The 18,944-nt window shown below is 46.6% G+C and overlaps 1 protein-coding gene and 1 pseudogene across 1 annotated transcript in view; one reads left to right on the top strand and one right to left on the bottom strand.

The window, feature by feature from the left end:
- Positions 1 to 9,978, bottom strand: part of TPST1 (tyrosylprotein sulfotransferase 1) — a 110,526-nt gene extending 100,548 nt beyond the window's left edge. The window contains exon 1 of the mRNA XM_066274686.1: positions 9,771 to 9,978. The gene's annotated coding sequence lies outside the window, so the exon portion shown is untranslated. The remainder of the gene's footprint in view (positions 1 to 9,770) is intronic.
- LOC136336460 (small ribosomal subunit protein uS11-like) lies at positions 5,454 to 6,005 on the top strand (annotated as a pseudogene).
- Positions 9,979 to 18,944: the final 8,966 nt, after the last annotated feature.

Below are 18,944 nucleotides of genomic sequence, written 5' to 3' on the forward strand. Positions count from 1 at the left end.
CCCATGTGTCCCTAATGCTTTTTGAGCTGCTGTCCAGCAATGGAACTCAAAATGAGTATGTCTGCCACCAAGTAAGGAGTGCCTGGGACTCCAGCAGCCCTCCACCTCACCCAGGTGAAATCCCTGCTGATTTTCACAGCCAGATGCCGTGGGGACTCCTGTTCCCAGCACTGGTGCTCTGGACTGAAAAGCTCAGTGTGGGGATCAACGCCTAACTCAAGGGGGACCTCTGCAGCCACACTATCCCTCCCAGTTCTTAAATGCCAGGTATGGGTGTGGGACCAGCCCGTTTCATATCTCTGCCCCTCCTACCAGTCTTGACTTAGTTTCTGCTTTATACCCTTAGTTATAAGAGTTCTGTTCAGTTAGTCCTCAAGTGCTTCTCAATGGTGGTTGTTCTATAGTTTAGTTGTAATTCTGAGGTGGTCATGAGAGGAGGTGAGCACAGCTTTTACCTACTTTACCATCTTGACCAGAAGCTGAGAAAATTGTTTAATTAGCTGTCTGCAGTGACAATCATAGTTGGGGCAAAAAGACATTGATCAAAAACTTAAAAAACTGAGAAATGAGTTGTATATACAGGGCTTAGAAAAGCTCCAATATATTCTTGAGAATCTAGAAGGCTTGCAAATGCCCAGGAAAGACCTGGAAAGGCCCTCACCTCTCACCTCTGGCAAACCTTGATGTTCTGTACAAACAGGAAGTGAGAGCTAAGGCCCAATGTAAACTTCTGGTACATGAAGAGAGCCAAAATACACACACACACACACACACACACACACAGCCTCTCAGCAGAGGCTCGGAGACTTGTGATTTCAAGACATTTAAGGAAATCTAGATGACCACTAGACTAACAGACACTTCAGGGATTACACAGGACAAAGAATACAGACTTTACACAGTTAGACACAAAAAGTAACAAAACAAATAGAAGCAACAACAAACTTTGTAGGAGATGATTTTGATTTCCACAGTAGCCACATAATATTAGTGTCAATTACTCAACAAAAAACTACGAGACACACAAAGAAACAAGAAAATATTGCCCACACACAGACACACAGGCAGCTGCAAAGCCAAGGTGGGCTGAGGCTCAGACAGCAGATGCATGTGTCCTCCCAGCAACCTCCTCTCGTGTGGCCTCTGAACTCTGCGTGCTGCAGGGAGAAAAGCCAACTGAGGACCCTAAGGCCCGTGAACACGACCTGCCGGTGAGCGCCCGCATGGAGGAGTAACAGCACATCACAGGCTCTGAGGGGCAGGCCAGCGAAACCCAGAGATCTGTCACTTAACCCTCAGGAAAAGGTCCCGAGAATAGCAAAGCCCAGTCAGCACAATTTAGCCTGGTAGAACAGTGGACTCACAAGACACTCGAGGCAGGAAAGGGGCATCAATAGAAACGATCCCTGAGGAAGCCCAAATGTTGGACTTACTAGACAAAACCTTTTTAATTTCTTTTTATTTATTCATTTTAGAGAGGAGAGAGAGTTAGAATGAGAGAGAGAGAGAGAGAGAGAGAGAGAGAAAGGGGGGAGGAGCAGGAAGCATCAACTCCCATATGTGCCTTGACCAGGCAAGCCCAGGGTTTTGAACCGGTGACCTCAGTATTCCAGGTCAACGCTTTATCCACTGCGCCACCACAGGTCAGGCGACAAAACCTTTAAATAAGCTATTGTAAATATGTTCAAAGAACTAAAGAAGACCACATCTAAATAATTTATTAATTATGAGAATTAATTCTCACCAATAGGGAATATCATTAGAAATAAAAATTATTTTTTTACAAAAGAAAGAACCAAAGAGAAATTCTAGAGTTGAAAAATACAATAACTGAAATGACAAATTCACTAGTGGGGCTCAACAGCAGACTTAAGCTAGCACAAAAATCAGCAAACTTAATAGATCAATTTTCTGTTCTGAAGAACAGAAAGAAAAATAATCAAAATGAACTGAGCCTCAGCCTGTAAGATATCAAATATACCAAAATATACATAAAAAAATCCCAGTGAAGACAGAAAGAAGGAAAAATTAAATTTATATAAATAAATGGCTGAAAACATCCTAAATTCAATGAAATACAAGAAACTAGATCAGTGGTAGTCAACCTGGTCCCTACTGCCCACTAGTGGGCATTCCAGCTTTCATGGTGGGCAGTAGCGGAGCAACCAAAGTATAAATAAAAAGATAGATTTAACTATAGTAAGTTGTTTTATAAAGATTTATTCTGCCAAACTTAGCGAAAATCCAACATAAAGTACTTGGTAAGTAATTATTATTATATGCTTTAACTTGCTGTAACTCTGCTTTATAAATTTTATAAAGTAAAGTTACTTCCCTACTTTATAAATCACCGTTACTGTGGAACCAGTGGGCAGTTAGAAAATTTTACTACTAACAGAGATACAAAAGTGGGCGGTAGGTTTAAAAAGGTTGGCTACCCCTGAACTAGATAAACACCAACTCAGCCCTGGCCGGTTGGCTCAGTGGTAGAGCGTCAGCCTGGCGTGCAGAAGTCCCAGGTTCGATTCCCCGCCAGGGCACACAGGAGAAGCGCCCATCTGCTTCTCCACCCCTCCCCCTCTCCTTCCTCTCTGTCTCTCTCTTCCCCTCCCGCAGCCAAGGCTCCATTGGAGCAAAACATGGCCTGGGCGCTGGGGATGGCTCCTTGGCCTCTGCCTCAGGCGCTAGAGTGGCTCTGGTCACAGCAGAGGGGGCAGAGCATCGCCCCCTGGTGGGCAGAGCGTCACCCCCTGGTGGGCATGCCGGGTGGATCCCGGTCAGGCGCATGCGGGAGTCTGTCTGACTGTCTCTCCCCGTTTCTAGCTTCAGAAAAATACAAAACAAACAAACAAACAAAAAAAACAAAACTGAAAGAGCCTGACCAGGCGGAGGCGCAGTGGATAGAGCGTCGGACTGAGATGCAGAGGACCCAGGTTCGAGACGCCGAGGTCGCCAGCTTGAGTGCGGGCTCATCTGGTTTGAGCAAAAAGCTCACCAGCTTGGACCCAAGGTCGCTGGCTCGAGCAAGGGGTTACTCAGTCTGCTGAAGGCCCGTGGTCAAGGCACATATGAGAAAGCAATCAATGAACAACTAAGGTCTCGCAACGAAAAAAAAAAACACACTGATGATTGATGCTTCTCATCTCTCTCCGTTCCTGTATGTTTGTCCCTGTCTATCCCTCTCTCTGACTCTTTCTCTGTCCCTGTAAAAAAAAAAAAAAAAAAAAACTCAAAGAGAAATTAAGATATCTCCAGTAAATAAAATTGAAAAGAGCTGTTGTAAAAAAAATAAAGGGAGTCCTTAAACTAAAATGAAAAGACACTAATCAGTAAATGAAATCCACGTGAAAAAAATAGCACCAAGAAAAGATAACTACACAAAAAAACACAAAAAACTGTATAAACATGTAACTTTTCTCTTCCTGAGTTAAAAGACAAATGCATAGGCCCTGGTCAAGTGGCTCAGTGGATAAAGCATCATCCTGGCACACTGAGGTTGTGGGTTTAATTCCCAGTCAGAGCACATATAAGAAGCAATCAATGAGTATACAACTAAACAGAACTAAATAGAACAAGTTGATGCTTCTCTCTCTCTTTCCCAAATGGAAAAATTAAATAAGTAAAGACAACTGTGCAGAGTAATAATTTTACAACCGGCTTTTTCAATAGGCTTTTAATGTAAATATGTAATTGAATGACAGTAAGAGTACAAAGGAGAAGAAAATGAACAGAATTGTATTAGAACAAAGGTTTTGCAACTTCTGAAATTAAGTTGTTACTCTGAAGTAAATTGTTTTAAAATATTAACTGTAATCACCAGGAAAATAAATAAAAATTATAAAAGAAATAGTAAACCTGACCAGGCGGTGGTGCAGTAGATAGAGTGTCAGACTGGGATGCGGAGGACCCAAGTTCAAGACCCTGAGGTTGCCAGCTTGAGCATAGGCTCATCTGGTTTGAGCAAAAGCTCACCAGCTTGAACCTGAGGTTGCTGGCTTGAGCAAGGGGTTACTCAGTCTGCTATAGCCCCACGGTCAAGGCACATATGAGAACGCAATCAATGAACAACTAAAGTGCCACAACAAAAAATTGATGATCATCTCTCTCCCTCCCTGTCTGTCTGTCCCTGTCTATCCCTCTCTCTGACTCTCTCTGTAAAAAAAAAAAAAAAAAAAAAGATCTGTTTTACATTATTTACTAAACTGATTTATTCAACCAATATTTAATCAAGTTTCTGAAATATAACAAGTACTGTACAAGGCAGTGACAAAAAGATAAATAAGGCATTGTGATATTGTGAAATAATTACAAATAGAATATACAGGTGGGTTAAACTAGGTCTATATTTGTGAGTACATGAATTTATTCTTGTATTGTTACTTAATTATTATATTATTTATGTTTGTTTTTTTGAGAAAGACAGGAAAGGAGAGATGAGAAGCACCAACTCATAGTTGCAGCACTATCAGTTGTTCATTTATTGTTTCTCATACATGCCTTGATGGGGGGAGGGGGGCTCCAGCCGAGCCAGATCCCTGGCTAGAGACCTTGGGTTTCAAGCCAATGACCTTTGGGCTCAAGTCAGTGACCATGAAATCATGTCAATGATCCCATGCTCAACCAGCAACCCCACGTTCAAGCTGGTGAGCCTGCACTCAAGCCGGTGACCTCGGGGTTTTGAACCTTTTTTTTTTTTTTGTATTTTTCTGAAGCTGGAAACGGGGAGAGACAGTCAGACAGACTCCCGCATGCGCCCGACAGGGATCCACCCGGCACGCCCACCAGGGGCGATGCTCTGCCCACCAGGGGGCGTTGCTCTGCCCCTCCGGGGCGTCGCTCTGCCGAGACCAGAGCCACTCTAGCGCCTGGGGCAGAGGCCAAGGAGCCATCCCCAGCGCCCGGGCCATCTTTGCTCCAATGGAGCCTTGGCTGCGGGAGGGGAAGAGAGAGACAGAGAGGAAGGAGGGGAGGTGGAGAAGCAAATGGGCGCTTCTCCTATGTGCCCTGACCGGGAATCGAACCTGGGTCCCCTGCACGCCAGGCCGACGCTCTACCGCTGAGCCAACCGGCCAGGGCCGGGGTTTTGAACCTTTAACCTTAGCACCTACTTCGACACTCTATCCACTGTGCCACCACCAGTTAGGCTGTATTATTTATTTGTATTACAACTGTAAACCTACTTTAGCCCACCCCTGTATATTAGGTCTTCATCCCTAGTTCCTAGAACAGATCTCATAATTCTTGGAATTTCTTGATAGAGATGAGTGGAGCATCTTTTGTTATACATAATAAGCCCCTTTCAACCACACCTTGGAGGGAGGCGGGCTGGGTGCAAAGGAACCAACCCCTGACCGCGGAGGAGAAAGGGCCTGTAGATTACCAGTGGCCAATGATCTAATCAATTAGGCCTGTATAATAAAGCCTCCATAAAAACACTAATGAGTTTCCGGTGGAGGAGTGTGGACGGGACGCGAAGTAATGGCACCGCGCAGGGGAAGGAAAAGAAGGAAGAACAGGTCATCACCTTGGACCTCAGGTGGCTGAAGGGGAAAATGTGTTCGGTGTCTGCCACATCTTTGCTTCCTTCAATGATACTTTTGTCCATGTGTCACTGATCTTTCTGGCAAGGAAACCATCTGCCGTGTGACTGGCGGCATGAAGGTAAAGGCTGACCGAGATGAGTCCTCTCCGTATGCTGCCATGTTGGCTGCCCAGGATGTGGCCCAGAGGTGCAAAGAGCTGGGCATCACTGCTCTTCACATCAAACTCCGGGCCACGGGAGGAAATAGGACCAAGACCCCGGGACCAGGGGCTCAGTCAGCTCTCAGAGCTCTTGCCCGCTTGGGAATGAATATCGGACGAATTAAGGACGTCACCCCCATCCCCTCCGACAGTACCCGCAGGAAGGGGGGTCGCCGTGGTCACCGTCTCTGAACAGAGCTCCTCAACTTACAGTTTTCTGTTAATAAACTGCCTTTGTGTCAACAAAAAAACAAAACAAAAAACACTAACTGAAGGGTTTTGGAACTTCTGGACAGGTGAACACATCGATATGCTCGCAGGATGGCGTGCCCAGAGAAGGCACGGAAACTCCATGCCCCTTCCCATACACCTTGCCCTCTGCCTCTCTTCCATTTGGCTATTATTGAGTTACAGCCTTTATAATAAATGAGTAATAACAAGTTAAGACCTTTTCTGAGTTCTGTCGGAAAATTATCAACCTGAGAAGGGGCAGTGGAAACCCCCAATTCATAGCCAGTTGGTATAAATGAAAGTACAGGTCACAATCTGGAACTCTCAAGTGCCGTCTGAAGTGAGGCACAGTCTTGTGGGACTGAGTCCTTCATCTGTGCAGTCTGTACTAACTTTAAGTAGTTGGTGTCATAACTGAGTTAAATTATAGGCCACTCAGTTAGTGTCTAAAGAGTTGGAGAATTGCTTAATGTAAGGGGAAAACCCACATATACAAAAATTAGGGGATAGTTCAAAATGAATATGAAGCGATAAAATATCCCCTAATTTTTGTAAGCAGTGTATTTGGTGACAGAAATGTAGTGTGTAATGTAAAAGAAACAGTAGTTTATCTTTGGGCAAAGTCCCAGACCTCAAGGAATTCCCGGTCTTGATGAAAAATGGATCCATGAGAAATAATTTAGATAAAATGTAATAATCAGTACATTTACTTTAATAATGTACATGTACAAAGTACCAGGAAAGTAAGCAACTAACAATGCCAACAAAAGCGACATTCATTCTGAGTTTTAAAGGATGAGTTAAATAAATATTATAGTTCCTTAAGGTTCTATTCGCTTCCTCTTTGAGCTCTCAGCCCAGTTATTGGCATTAGCTGCATATTACCATCACATAGGAAGCTTTTTTTTTTTTTTTGTATTTCTCTGAAGCTGGAAATGGGGAGAGACAGTCAGACAGACTCCCGCATGCGCCCGACTGGGATCCACCTGGCACGCCCACCAGGGGGCGTCGCTCTGTCTCGACCAGAGCCACTCTAGCGCCTGGGGCAGAGGCCAAGGAGCCATCCCCAGCGCCCGGGCCATCTTTGCTCCAATGGAGCCTTGGCTGCGGGAGGGGAAAAGAGAGACAGAGAGGAAGAAGAGGGGGAGGGGGAGGGGTGGAGAAGCAGATGGGCTCTTCTCCTGTGTGCCCTGGCCAGGAATCGAACCCGGGACTTCTGCACGCCAGGCTGACGCTCTACCACTGAGCCAACCGGCCAGGGCCAGGAAGCATTTTTTAAATGACAAGGTCTTGCCCTATACCAGACCAACTGAATCAGAATTCCTATGGTTACCTTGATCCCTTTATCCTTACTCTTTAAAAGTTCCCGGGTTTTAAAGTGCTGCCTCAGTTGTAAATGACCAACTGATTAGGAAAAAACATAGTGTAGACCTCAACCGATTTTCTGGCAATGAGGAGAGAAAAAAAGAGATTTCAGGTAGGAACAATATGATCTATGATGGACTTATTGTCAGGAGAGAAGAAGATGATTCTAAGTTTTCTAGGCCTAGGGTAAAGACCTTAAAATAGGAGGAGCGTTTGTATATGTGCTTGAGGAGGCTATAAGTAGAGGGGAAAGAAAGGAAAAGATAACCAAGTTTAAAGTATCAAGTATCCAAGTATATTTAACCAACAAAAAAATATGGTACACCTGAAGTTCAAGAAAAATGGGAACTGGATATACATCTTTGAAAACCATAAATATATAGATAGGTGCCATTTGAAGCCATGAAAGAAATTGTAACCAGAAAAGAAATTAGAACAGAAAAAAGAACCAAAAATGAAACTTTAAAGAATACCATGCTAATCCGAAAAAAAAGGAAGCATTAAGAGAAGGTTTTTATTTTTGTTTTGGACGGTAGCAACCTGAGAAAAATGAGAATATAGAGGGAGAACAGAGGTGTTAGCCTTAGACAGGAGGGCTTACTCCGATACAAGGAAAGATGAGAAATCAGATAGGTACAGGCACACAGGAAAATGCAGACCCTTAAGAGTTCAGGGCTCATGCCCACAAATTTCTTCTGTGAAGCAAGAGGCAAAAAGCAGTAAAAAGAAGTCAGGGGCAGGGCAAAGAGTTACGGAAAATGGTAAAAAAAAAAATCTAGTTTTTTAGGTTTTTAGTACATAAAGAGGAAGCTAGGGGGTAAGTCAAAGCATGTCCAGGCAATGAAAGTGAAGTTTGGAATCTGGAATAGCACCGGCAGCTCAGTTACATGATCTTCCCCAACCTGCTCTGGGGATTCCAGGAGCAGGAAAACAGCCAAGAGTTTGATTCATCCAGGCTTGGAGACCATCGCAGCAAATGTGGCAAGAATGGCTTGAGGCCAGTAACACTGCTTTTAGAATTTAAAAAGTCAAATTTATGTTACTCTTTGGAAAATGGACTACAGCTATTTCCTCTGATAGCCAGAAAGAGTGTGTTGGGGGGGGGGGGGGCTGTAATTAATCTTTCACTCCTAGAGAACTTGTCAGGACCCTCACTCCTAAGCATTCTTGATCCCTTCAGCAGTTGATTTCAAAAAATCTAAACCTGATTCCTCCAAACTCTTAAAAGAATGAAAATTTACCACAGGGCTGGACTGTCCAGCTGAGAGATAAACACATTAAACATTTCTTACATACAATGCTATTTCAGCTCTGAGCTAGGGGCTCTTTCTTCCCTAAAAAAGGAAGGGGATGGGAAGGAGGGAAGTAACGGGGTAATTATATTGCAAAGCTCACATATCACTGATAAATCCTATAAATATAAAATAGTATAAAACAATACATATAAAATAAAATATAAAAATACATAACACAAAAGATTTATTCAGTTCTTCCGAATAAACGCAGTGAGTTCATAACTGACAATCAAATCTCTTTATCACACTTGGAGTTCACTAATTCATCCTGCCATCGCCCATACCACTCTTCAGATGGTGAGTAATCCCGCTGGATACTGGACCGCTTGCAACACCGTCTGGAGAGTAAGCACCAAGGCCTGGAAGGAGATCTAAACGACTAACGAGTGTGAGCATCAACCACGTGCCAGGCCTACTGTGTGCCAGACTCCGGGCAAGGCACTTTCCACGTTAGGGCGGCAGCTCACTTAAAGATGAATTACGATGTCAAAATTATAGATCTGGCATGCAGGAGAGTATTTAAGTGTCTGAAGGTTTAAAGTGTAAAAGAAGAAGTGTTAGCCACGGTGGCTGATGAAGTGAGGGAGAAGAGGTGAGCTTGGAAACGAACGCATCTGGAAACAGATGGGCAAGACCCATAGAACCTGCGTGGGGACAGGGAGCAGATTTAGAGACAGACTACAGGTGTAAGGGGCAAGGATGGGGGGTGAGTCTGCAGAAGCGAAGCCCCGGTAGAGAGAGGTGAGGGCAAAAGTCCGACCCCGGTGGGATGGCGGTCTCATCCCCGGAAGGCACCCGGGGACTGGGACGCGATGTCAGCGCCGCCAAAAGGGAGGGGAGAAGCGAGGAGGCGGCGGGAGGCCGACTCCCGGGAGGGCAAGCCTGGCGACCGAGGAGCCCGAGACCCGGAGAGGCTGGGCTGGGGGAAGGGGTGCCGGCAGGGGCCCGCCCGGCCACCGCGCGGGGCGCCGCGCCTGGGGGGCGGGGCTGGCAGCTGCCCGGGGGCAAACGGGCAGATGTGCGGGCAGAGGCGACGCGGGGCCAAGGGATGCCCGGACGGAGCCGGCCGGGATTCGGAGCCAGGTGGACGGCGGCGGGCGGGCAGCGGGGCCGCAGCGAGCGCGGCGTCCCCCTTACCTGGCATGAGCGAGGAGCCGCCGCGCCGCCTCCCCAGCATCCTGGGCTCCGCCGCTTCTCCCACCGCCCTAGGTGGGGGCCATTCCGCCTGCTCGGGAGCCCGCCCTCACGGCCAGGCGCCAGCGGCCGCCAGCCCAGCCCGGCCCCGCGGAGCAGCGCCGACGCGACCCGCGCCCGCGGCCGCCTCAACAGCGACTCCCGCTGTTGCCGCCTCAGTGCTTGCCTCCAGCCTCCCGGGCGGGCTCGGGATCACACGCCTGCGGGGATTGGTTGCCTGGCGCCCGGCCCAGGCGATGTGTCAGCCACTCTGATTCGTGGGTTCCGCAGGCTCCCCACCGAGGGAGGCGGGGCTCCGAATTGCACCGCGTCCCGCAGGCGCTGAGGGGCGGAGGTGGCTCTGACGTTGCGGTCAGACGAATGCCCCCTCGTCCCTGCCTGTGCGACCTCCTCGCAGGGACTCCCGGGGCGCCACCTGCCTGGACGGGTTGTTGCCCGAGCAACGGCGTGCGTGGCCTGGGTGGAGGCGAGCCGCGCGGAGGTAGCTGTCCGCGCGCAGCCCCAACACTTCACATAGGTAGCCTTCATCCGTGAAACCCTGGATGGGGCAAGAAAACAAGTTTTTTCCGGAAAGCCCCCTTCTCTGTCCACTGCTTCAGATACCAGCCCTGGGCCCGCTACTAGCAGAGGGGCTTTTTTCTCATTGGAGATAACTCACAGATGCAGATTTCAACAATATTACATACCACACAAAAGTGTAAATGAGGGAGTAAATTCTGCCCCTACTACAGAAGAAGGGGGAACTGATCACTGAAAGAAAGAAGTGAAAACTGAAAAAAGAGAAAAGAGCAGCGTGGGAAGAGAGAGGTAGGGAGAGGAACTGAAAATTAACTGTTCGTGTTTATCATTCCTTCTGTGAAAATGAATAAAGGAAATCTCATTTAAAACGAAGGCAGGAGACCCTGAAGAGGGTGTGTTTGGGTACTGACCACTCATTGCATCTTGCAGACTTGCAGAAGAGGAAGCTAACGGTTTTCACAAGGAAGAAGCTTACTTTACTACTGCAGCAGGAGGAAGATTTTCTTCTTACCCAGCAACAAACAGCCCAGCCAATGAATAGCCATCATCACCCTGAACTGTGGCACTCCTCCAAAAACTTTCCTTCACAGCATCCTTTCTCAATTTCTTTCCCATACCCCCCCCCCCGCCAAATTTTATTTATTGATTTGAGAGAGAGAGAAAGGGAGAGAGAGAAACATTGATTTGTTGTTCCTCTCATTTAGGCATTCATTGGTTGATTCTTGCATATGCCCTGACTCAGCAAAAAGGTACAAGAGTGGCGCATCCTGACCAGGCCAACCATCTGAGCTACCCTGCCAGGGCCCAACCTCCTTTATAAGGTTCTCCTTTTTCTCTTACCTGTGGTTTGCCATAGCTTGCATGTCCTCAATTGCCATCTGTTGGGCAAATGAGTTTGTAAAATTTGTATTTTTTTAGTTTGCTCATTTTTAGTGTTAAAAAATGACACTGGGCCTGACCTGTGGTGGCTCAGTGGATAAAGCATCAACCTGAAATGCTGAGGTCGCCGCTTCGAAACCCTGGGCTTGCCTCATCAAGGCTCATATGGGAATTGATGCTTCCTGCTCCTCCGCCCGTATCTCTCTCTCTCTCTCTCCCTCTCTCTCTCTCTCTCTCTCTCTCTCTCCTTTCTCTAAAATTGAATAAATAAATAAATAAATAAATAAATAAATAAAAGGAATTTAAAAAATGGTGCTGGCCATTGCCAAGTATGTGATCTGTGAAATTGCCAATTACCTTCCTACTTGGGAAGGGCCGTTGTCTTGCTAATGTTAGAAGGAGAATGCAGGGTGCTGAGGAAGAAGCCCGTTTGTGCAGAGAGAGAGAGAAGGGGTGCAGATGGGAACCAGAGGTGAGGGGCTTTTGCGAGCTCCACTAAGACTGGTGGGGCCTTTGATATTGGGAGAAACCAGAGAAGATTCTCCTGGTTGTGGAACCAGATAATGTGTCAGTAGCTTTGTGAGCTCTGAATGAATGAAGAGAGAAATGTTTTTCCTGTGTGTTTGTTGGTCAGCTGGTGCAAGACTTTAATAAAGAATGGCCCACCGCCTGACCAGGCGGTGGCGCAGTGGATAGAGCGTCGGACTGGGATGCGGAAGGACCCAGGTTCGAGACCCCGAGGTCGCCAGCTTGAGCGCGGTTTCATCTGGTTTGAGCAAAAAAAGCTCACCAGCTTGGACCCAAGGTTGCTGGCTCAAGCAAGGGGTTACTCGGTCTGCTGAAGGCCCACGGTCAAGGCACATATGAGAAGGCAATCAATGAACAACTAAGATGTCGCAACACGCAACGAAAAACTAATGATTGATGCTTCTCATCTCTCTCCGTTCCTGTCTGTCTATCCCTGTCTATCCTTCTCTCAGACACTCTCTCTGTCTCTGTAAAATAAATTAAAAAAAAAAAAAAAAAAAAAAAAAAAAAAAAAGAATGGCCCACCATTTCTTGGCTCCACTGTTTCTTTACCGTCTGTCCAAATCCAATGAGAACCTGTATGTGCATGGCCACAGAGGCGGCGACTACTGGCCACACACAATCCCTCTACTATTCCTGAATAAATCCATTTTGCTGGTAAACTAACATTTTTATTTTTAATGTTGACACTTCCTGCAGTCATATCCACACCAGATTCTGTCAAAGCAATTCTTACAACTCTGTGAACATAGATTGGAGAAAACATGCACTTAGGCATCTAACAGCTGTGATCAAACTTGCTGTCTACCACCCTAGAAGTTCTATTATCTGTAGACTATGTACCTTAGAGATTTTCTTTAAAGATAAAGATCAAATGAGGTCCATACAAAAACTTGCACACAAATGTTCATAACAGCATTATTCATCATAGCCAATAAAATGAAAAGAAGCCAGATGTCGACCAGCTGATCAATGAATAAATTAAATATGCCATACCCATACAATAAAATGTTATTCAGCTATAAAAAGGAATAAAGTTCTGATACATGCTACGATGTGATGAATCTTGAAAATATGGTAAGTGAAATAAGCTAGTCACAAAAGACCACATAGAGTATGAATCCCTTTAAGTGAAATATTCAGAATAGGCAGATCTATACAGACTGAAAGATTAGTAGATGCCTTAGGCTCAGGGGATTGGGGGAAAATAGGAAGTGACTGCTAATGGGTATGGGATTTCTTTTGGGGTGATTGATGAAAGTGTTCGAAAACTGACTGTGGGATGGTTTCACAATTTAATGATTAAAAACCACTGGCCCTGGCTAGTTGGCTCAGCAGTAGAACATCGGCCCCACGTGTGGAAGTCCCGGGTTCGATTCCCAGTCAGGGCACACAGGAGAAGTGCCCATCTGCTTCTCCACCCGTCCCCCTCTCCTTCCTCTCTGTCTCTCTCTTCCCCTCCTGCAGCCAAGGCTCCATTGGAGCAAAGTTGTCCCGGGCGCTGAGGATGGCTCCATGGCCTCCGCCTCAGGCGCTAGAATGGCTCTCATTGCCGCAAAGCAAAGCCCCAGATGGGCAGAGCATCGCCCCCTGGTGGGCATGCCAGGTGGCTCCCGGTCAGGTACATGCAGGAGTCTGTCTGACTACCTCCCCACTTCTAACTTTGGAAAAATAAAAAAACCCACTAAGTTGTGTACTTTAAGTAGATGAATTGTATAGTACATGTATGTGAATTACACCTCAATAAAGCTGTTACTTTTTAAAAGGTCAGCTGAGATAACAAACCTCCTAAAGCCCCTGCCTAAGGTGCCTCTCTAAGAACAAGGGTTCAATATATCTAACTTTGTCTTTTTCTTTATCCAATTGGCAAAATCCTGTAAGCAATTTGATCAGAGGAAATTTAAATATGCACTATGCTGTTTTTCTTTGGAACACCTAAATCGAATGAAGATTACAGTATTTGACACAAGTTGGTTTGGGGATTACAAACTCATCAAAAGAAAAAGCAAGGTCAGCAGGCAGAGAGCAAGGGAAAATAGAGAAAGGAGATTGCACTCTACAAGATAATTATGGATTAACCCAAAGTTATACAAACAGCTTTTAATATTGAGGGATATGTTCCATTCCACATACTGCATTCCAGACTCCTTCAAGAAAAGAGCTCACCATGATAAACTGAAGCCACTGCCAGCACCACTGGGCATTAATCCTGCGAACACAGCCCTTGCCAGCCTCTCTCCACAGGCCAGAAATGCAGGTCTCTGAGTTGACCTCTGCACTGGTCAGAAAATACCCACCTACAAGATTTCAATAAAATAACTGAATGGGGTGGGGTGGGGGTATTAGCACTTGCATCTCATATATTAAACTCTGAAAACAAATTCCAGACAAGGGCAAGAACAAGGGACATGAATCCCTTCAGTGAAATCTGACAGGGAGGTTGGCTCCCTGCCTGTCACAAGGCAGGATATCTCTCTGAGGAAGACAGTTTCAGGTGGCCCCATGGCCACACTGTGGGAAGCAGCCAGAAGCTTGATCTGCAGCAAAGCCCAGGGTCACTTGGGAACAAGCTTTCTCTACTTTCTAAATCTACCCCTTGACCATGAAGTATATGTGCTGAGGGGAGCAGAGTTTTGCTACCACAAAATACCCCTTTTGAGGGATATTGTTTATTTTAAGCTGGTTATTATTAAGAATCAAAGACTCAGGAAGAAGCTTTGACCCTCCCTCTAACAGCCTAAAAGAATTTAGCTCCAGGAAAAGAGCTATTGTCATAAATAATTATAGTTTAATATGAACTGGTGTGTAATAGACAGGGAGGGACCTTTGCTCAAAGTCCTCTCTGTGTGTCATTGTTTTGCTTATTTGTTTGTTTGTAATTTTTATTGATTTTAGAGAGAGAGGGAGAAACATCAATCTGTTCCTGTATGTGCCCTGACCGGGGCTCAAATCCAGCCTTTGTGTGTCAAGACCCTGCGCTCACCATCTGAGCTGTCTGGCCAGGGCTGTGTGCCATTGTGGAAGATGGCCTAGCAAACTCTGTTTACCAAACATTTGAATTGCCTTCATCCCCTCTGAAGTGCCAGCCACAAGCCTACCACCACCACTTTAACTCAAGATGGCGTATAAACCTCAACTGCCTAATCCATCTCATGTTTTTATGGATTCCTCATATGTACATATGTAATTAAACTTGTTTATTTTCTCCTGTTAATCTGTCTCATGTCAATTTGATTATTAGACCAGCCAAAAGAACTAGGAGGCGACGTTTCCCCTCCCTCACGGAACTAATAAGAAAAAGACACCAACTTATACTCTTAAGTGAGAAGAATAAAGTTAAAAACCACACATATAATATGCCCATTGTGTTTTTAAGTAGACACATGCATGGACACATGTGCTTGTGATTTTCAGCCACTCTCCAGATAGATGCACAGTAAACTGGCAGCAGTGGTTGTGTCTGGGAGGAAACTGAGGAACTTGGGAAAGAGACTTAGTTTTCACTACACACTCTAAAGTTTTCTACCATGTGCTTGGATTACCTAGTCAAAATGAAAAATTTGGAATTTTTTAAGAAAAGAACTCTCTCCTGGAAAACTCACTGTTTGAAATCTATATGGACATGTGGTTCACATGACATTTGTATTTCTCTGTGTAATTTCATAAGCCTTATATTAAGTACGGTACACATATTCTAAACACTCTGTATCTGTTTTCCCTCCCAGACTTACCTCCTCCAGGTGATAGAGCTCCGATTTGGATAACCTCATCTGAGGGCCTAGATAGCTGTGCCCCCTGACCAACAGGCAATTCTAAGGGCTCAGAACTTGTTTATTCCAAACGCCCAGGCAGCCCCCACAAGCCCAAGAAAAGAGAGGAAGTGGCCAAGTGCTGATGCCCTAGTGAGAGCCCAGAAGCCACTGATTTCTAGGTCAGCCTTTGCCCAGCTTCTGCCTGGGGAATTCATCTCCCAGGAAGAAGACCCAGTCAAGGGTAAATGAAGAGCCCTTATTACAGTAATCTCATCTCCTGGAAGGAAAGTCTCTGTGCAACACACCTAGGAATGTTCATGCTTTGAGGTGAACTAAAGAGGCAGCACAGCCTGACCAGTGATGGCACAGTGGATAGAGTGTCAACCTGAGACGCTGAAGTCCCAGGTTCGAAACCCAAGGTCGCTGGCTTGAGCGCAGCTCATCGGCTTGAGGGTGGGGTCGCCGGCTTGAGCATGGGATTGTGTCTAGGATCCCATGGTCTCTGGCTTGAGCTGAAAGGTTGCTGGCTTGGGTAAAGGGTCACTGGCTTGGCTGGAGCCCCCTGGTCAAGGCACATATGAGAACATATGAAAGTGACACAACTACGAGTTGATACTTCTCATCTCTCTTCTCTCCTCTCTATGTCTCTCTCTCTCACTTAAAAAAAAAAAAAAAAGAGGCAGCACAGCCCTCCAGCACTTTTTTTTTTTTTAATTTTTTTGTATTTTTCTGAAGCTGGAAACGGAGAGAGACAGTCAGACAGACTCCCGCATGCGCCCGACCAGGATCCACCCCGCATGCCAACCAGGGGCGATGCTCTGCCCACCAGGGGGCGATGCTCTGCCCCTCCGGGGCATCGCTCTGCCGCAACCAGAGCCACTCTAGCGCCTGGGGCAGAGGCCAAGGAGCCATCCCCAGCGCCCGGGCCATCTTTGCTCCAATGGAGCCTTGGCTGTGGGAGGGGAAGAGAGAGACAGAGAGGAAGGGGGGGGGTGGAGAAGCAGATGGGCGCTTCTCCTATGTGCCCTGGCCGGGAATCGAACCCCGGTCCCCCGCACACCAGGCCGACGCTCTACTGCTGAGCCAACCGGCCAGGGCCCAGCACTTTTATTTTGAGGGACTGCTGGCTCTGCTTTGGCTTTTGGAAGGACAGAAGTGCAGCAGATCTCCCTTCATGGCATTTCCAGTCCCAGATCTGGCATGGAGAGAGGATGGCATGGAGGTAGGAGGTGGAAAGGACAGGGAGGCCCTCAGAAATAGAAAACTGGGGAAGAGAACCATGCCAGGTCTTAGTTTTTTATTCTCTGTCCCAGCCCATAGATCAGGGGTCCCCAAACTTTTTACACGGGGGCCAGTTTACGGTCCCTCAGACCATTGGAGGGCCAGACTATAAAAAAAAACAACCTATGAACAAATCCCTATGCACACTGCACATATCTTATTTTAAAGTAAAAAAACATAATGGGAACAAATACAATATTTAAAATAAAGAACAATTTAAATCAACAAACTGACCAGTATTTCAATGGGAACTATGGGCCTGCTTTTGGCTAATGAGATGGTCAATGTCCAGTTCCATATTTGTCACTGCTAGCCGTAACAAGTGATATGACGTGTTTCTGGAGCCATGACGTGTTCGTCCCACGTCACCGGAAATAGTACTGTACGTGAGCGACGCCGCATCCACATCCTGTACTCCTCTCACTGACCACCAATGAAAGAGGTGCCCCTTCCAGAAGTGCGGCAGGCCGGATAAATGGCCTCAGGGGGCCGCAGTTTGGGGACCCCTGCCATAGCTGCTAGAAATGAGAGTTAGAAGCAAGGGGTTTGGACACATAAAAAAGGAAAAGGACAGGTTACCTTCGAAATGCATGTGCAGGAGCAGAGATCTCCCAGAGAGCATAGGCATGGCTGCGGGAGGAAGTGGAAGAGTGGGGACAAAGGAAGTCCTTAAGGGTAAGGGCCGTAATAATGATGACAGAAGATGGCTTGTCTGCCCACGCCTCCATCCTGTCCCCTGCACAGGCCCTAGTACTAATCGAATGAATGGATGGGTGAATGAATGGATAGATGATTAGCAAAAGCTGTGGCTATCAATAAAGGCCACCAGAGCAAAGCAGAGAGGGACACAGGTTAGAGATAAGGGGGCATTCAGTGTCCTGCCCAGAAGGGGAGACAAACTCTACGTGAGGGCTCTATGACCAAAGATCCTTGATGGGAAATTGATGGTAAACTTTCACTTGATTTAGTGACTCAAAAGCCCTGGCTGACTTGGGACAAGTTAAACACTTACCTGCAAACAGCATCAAAGAACCAATGAGCTGCAGGAGACATCTCACAATTTTCTTGAAGCTTGTGGAATAGAGGGATTTGAGACAAAAAGGAAATGGTGATACAATTTAAAGAAAAGGGGGAAAAAAAGGAGCATGCCTCGTCACTGTCCCCACCCCTAGATCCAGGAAAACTGGCTAGGTCAGGCCCCTCGGCCACATCACCATTTTATTAAAATGAGAATCCAGCTGAGCCTATGAGCAGGCATTTTCCAAATGGCTATGGAATTCCTGCACCTTCCAAAAATCCCTCCTCATGCACCTCCTGCCAGGGAGAGAGGGCCACGTGCCCAGGCTGTAGCTAACCAACTGGGTTTCCTGAGTCCAGGAGCTGCACTCACACACTCTGCAGACCCCAGACACAGGAAATGCCCGCTGCTGGGTGGGTAAACATAGCCAGAGAGCTACTGGGGCTGAGCTGGAGCCCGGGAGCAAAGCATCCTCTCGTTCCACTGATGACAAAGGAGATTATATGACTGCCAGGAGTGCTTTCCAAACCTAGCTGTGCATATAAACCACCTGTGCAGCTTTGTGAACTAGACAGCAGGCCTCTCGGCAGTTTTATGGAGCAAAAGCTCTGGAGGATTGGGAGGTGACACGAGGACTTCAGAGAGGCTAGTTGGTGATAATCTGTTCCCTGACCTGGAAACTACCTGGTTTGCTCACTTGCTGAAAATTCATCACACTATTCACACAAGAGCACTTTTCTGTTTATTATACTTCATTATTTACTTATTTTTAATCCCAGATAAATTCTGCCCCCTTGCAGTGTTTGAGAACCACAGAGTCAAAGGTCCAAGGGGAGAGTCTCAGGTTCCACTAGAGACGTTGGGTGCTCCTGAGCAAGGGCTGGAATTGCTACAGGTGCTGCCTCCCTCCTTGGGCAAGTGCCTGACCTATATAGGGGAGCAGCTCCAGGGAGGGGGAAGGGTGAGGAGGTCCTCCAGCCCCTCTCTGCCCACAGATGCCGGCTAGTGACACCAGTACAGACCGGGAACAGCTGCCGAGCGCAGTGATTTGTGCCTTGTCTTGTGCCCTGCTTCTTGGACAGAGCTTATTCAGGCCCCACGTTACCTGATTCAAAAGGGTGATTTTTCCCTGTGGCTTGT

Source organism: Saccopteryx bilineata, chromosome 4, assembly GCF_036850765.1.
Source record: "Saccopteryx bilineata isolate mSacBil1 chromosome 4, mSacBil1_pri_phased_curated, whole genome shotgun sequence".
Taxonomy (NCBI): Eukaryota; Metazoa; Chordata; class Mammalia; order Chiroptera; family Emballonuridae; genus Saccopteryx; species Saccopteryx bilineata.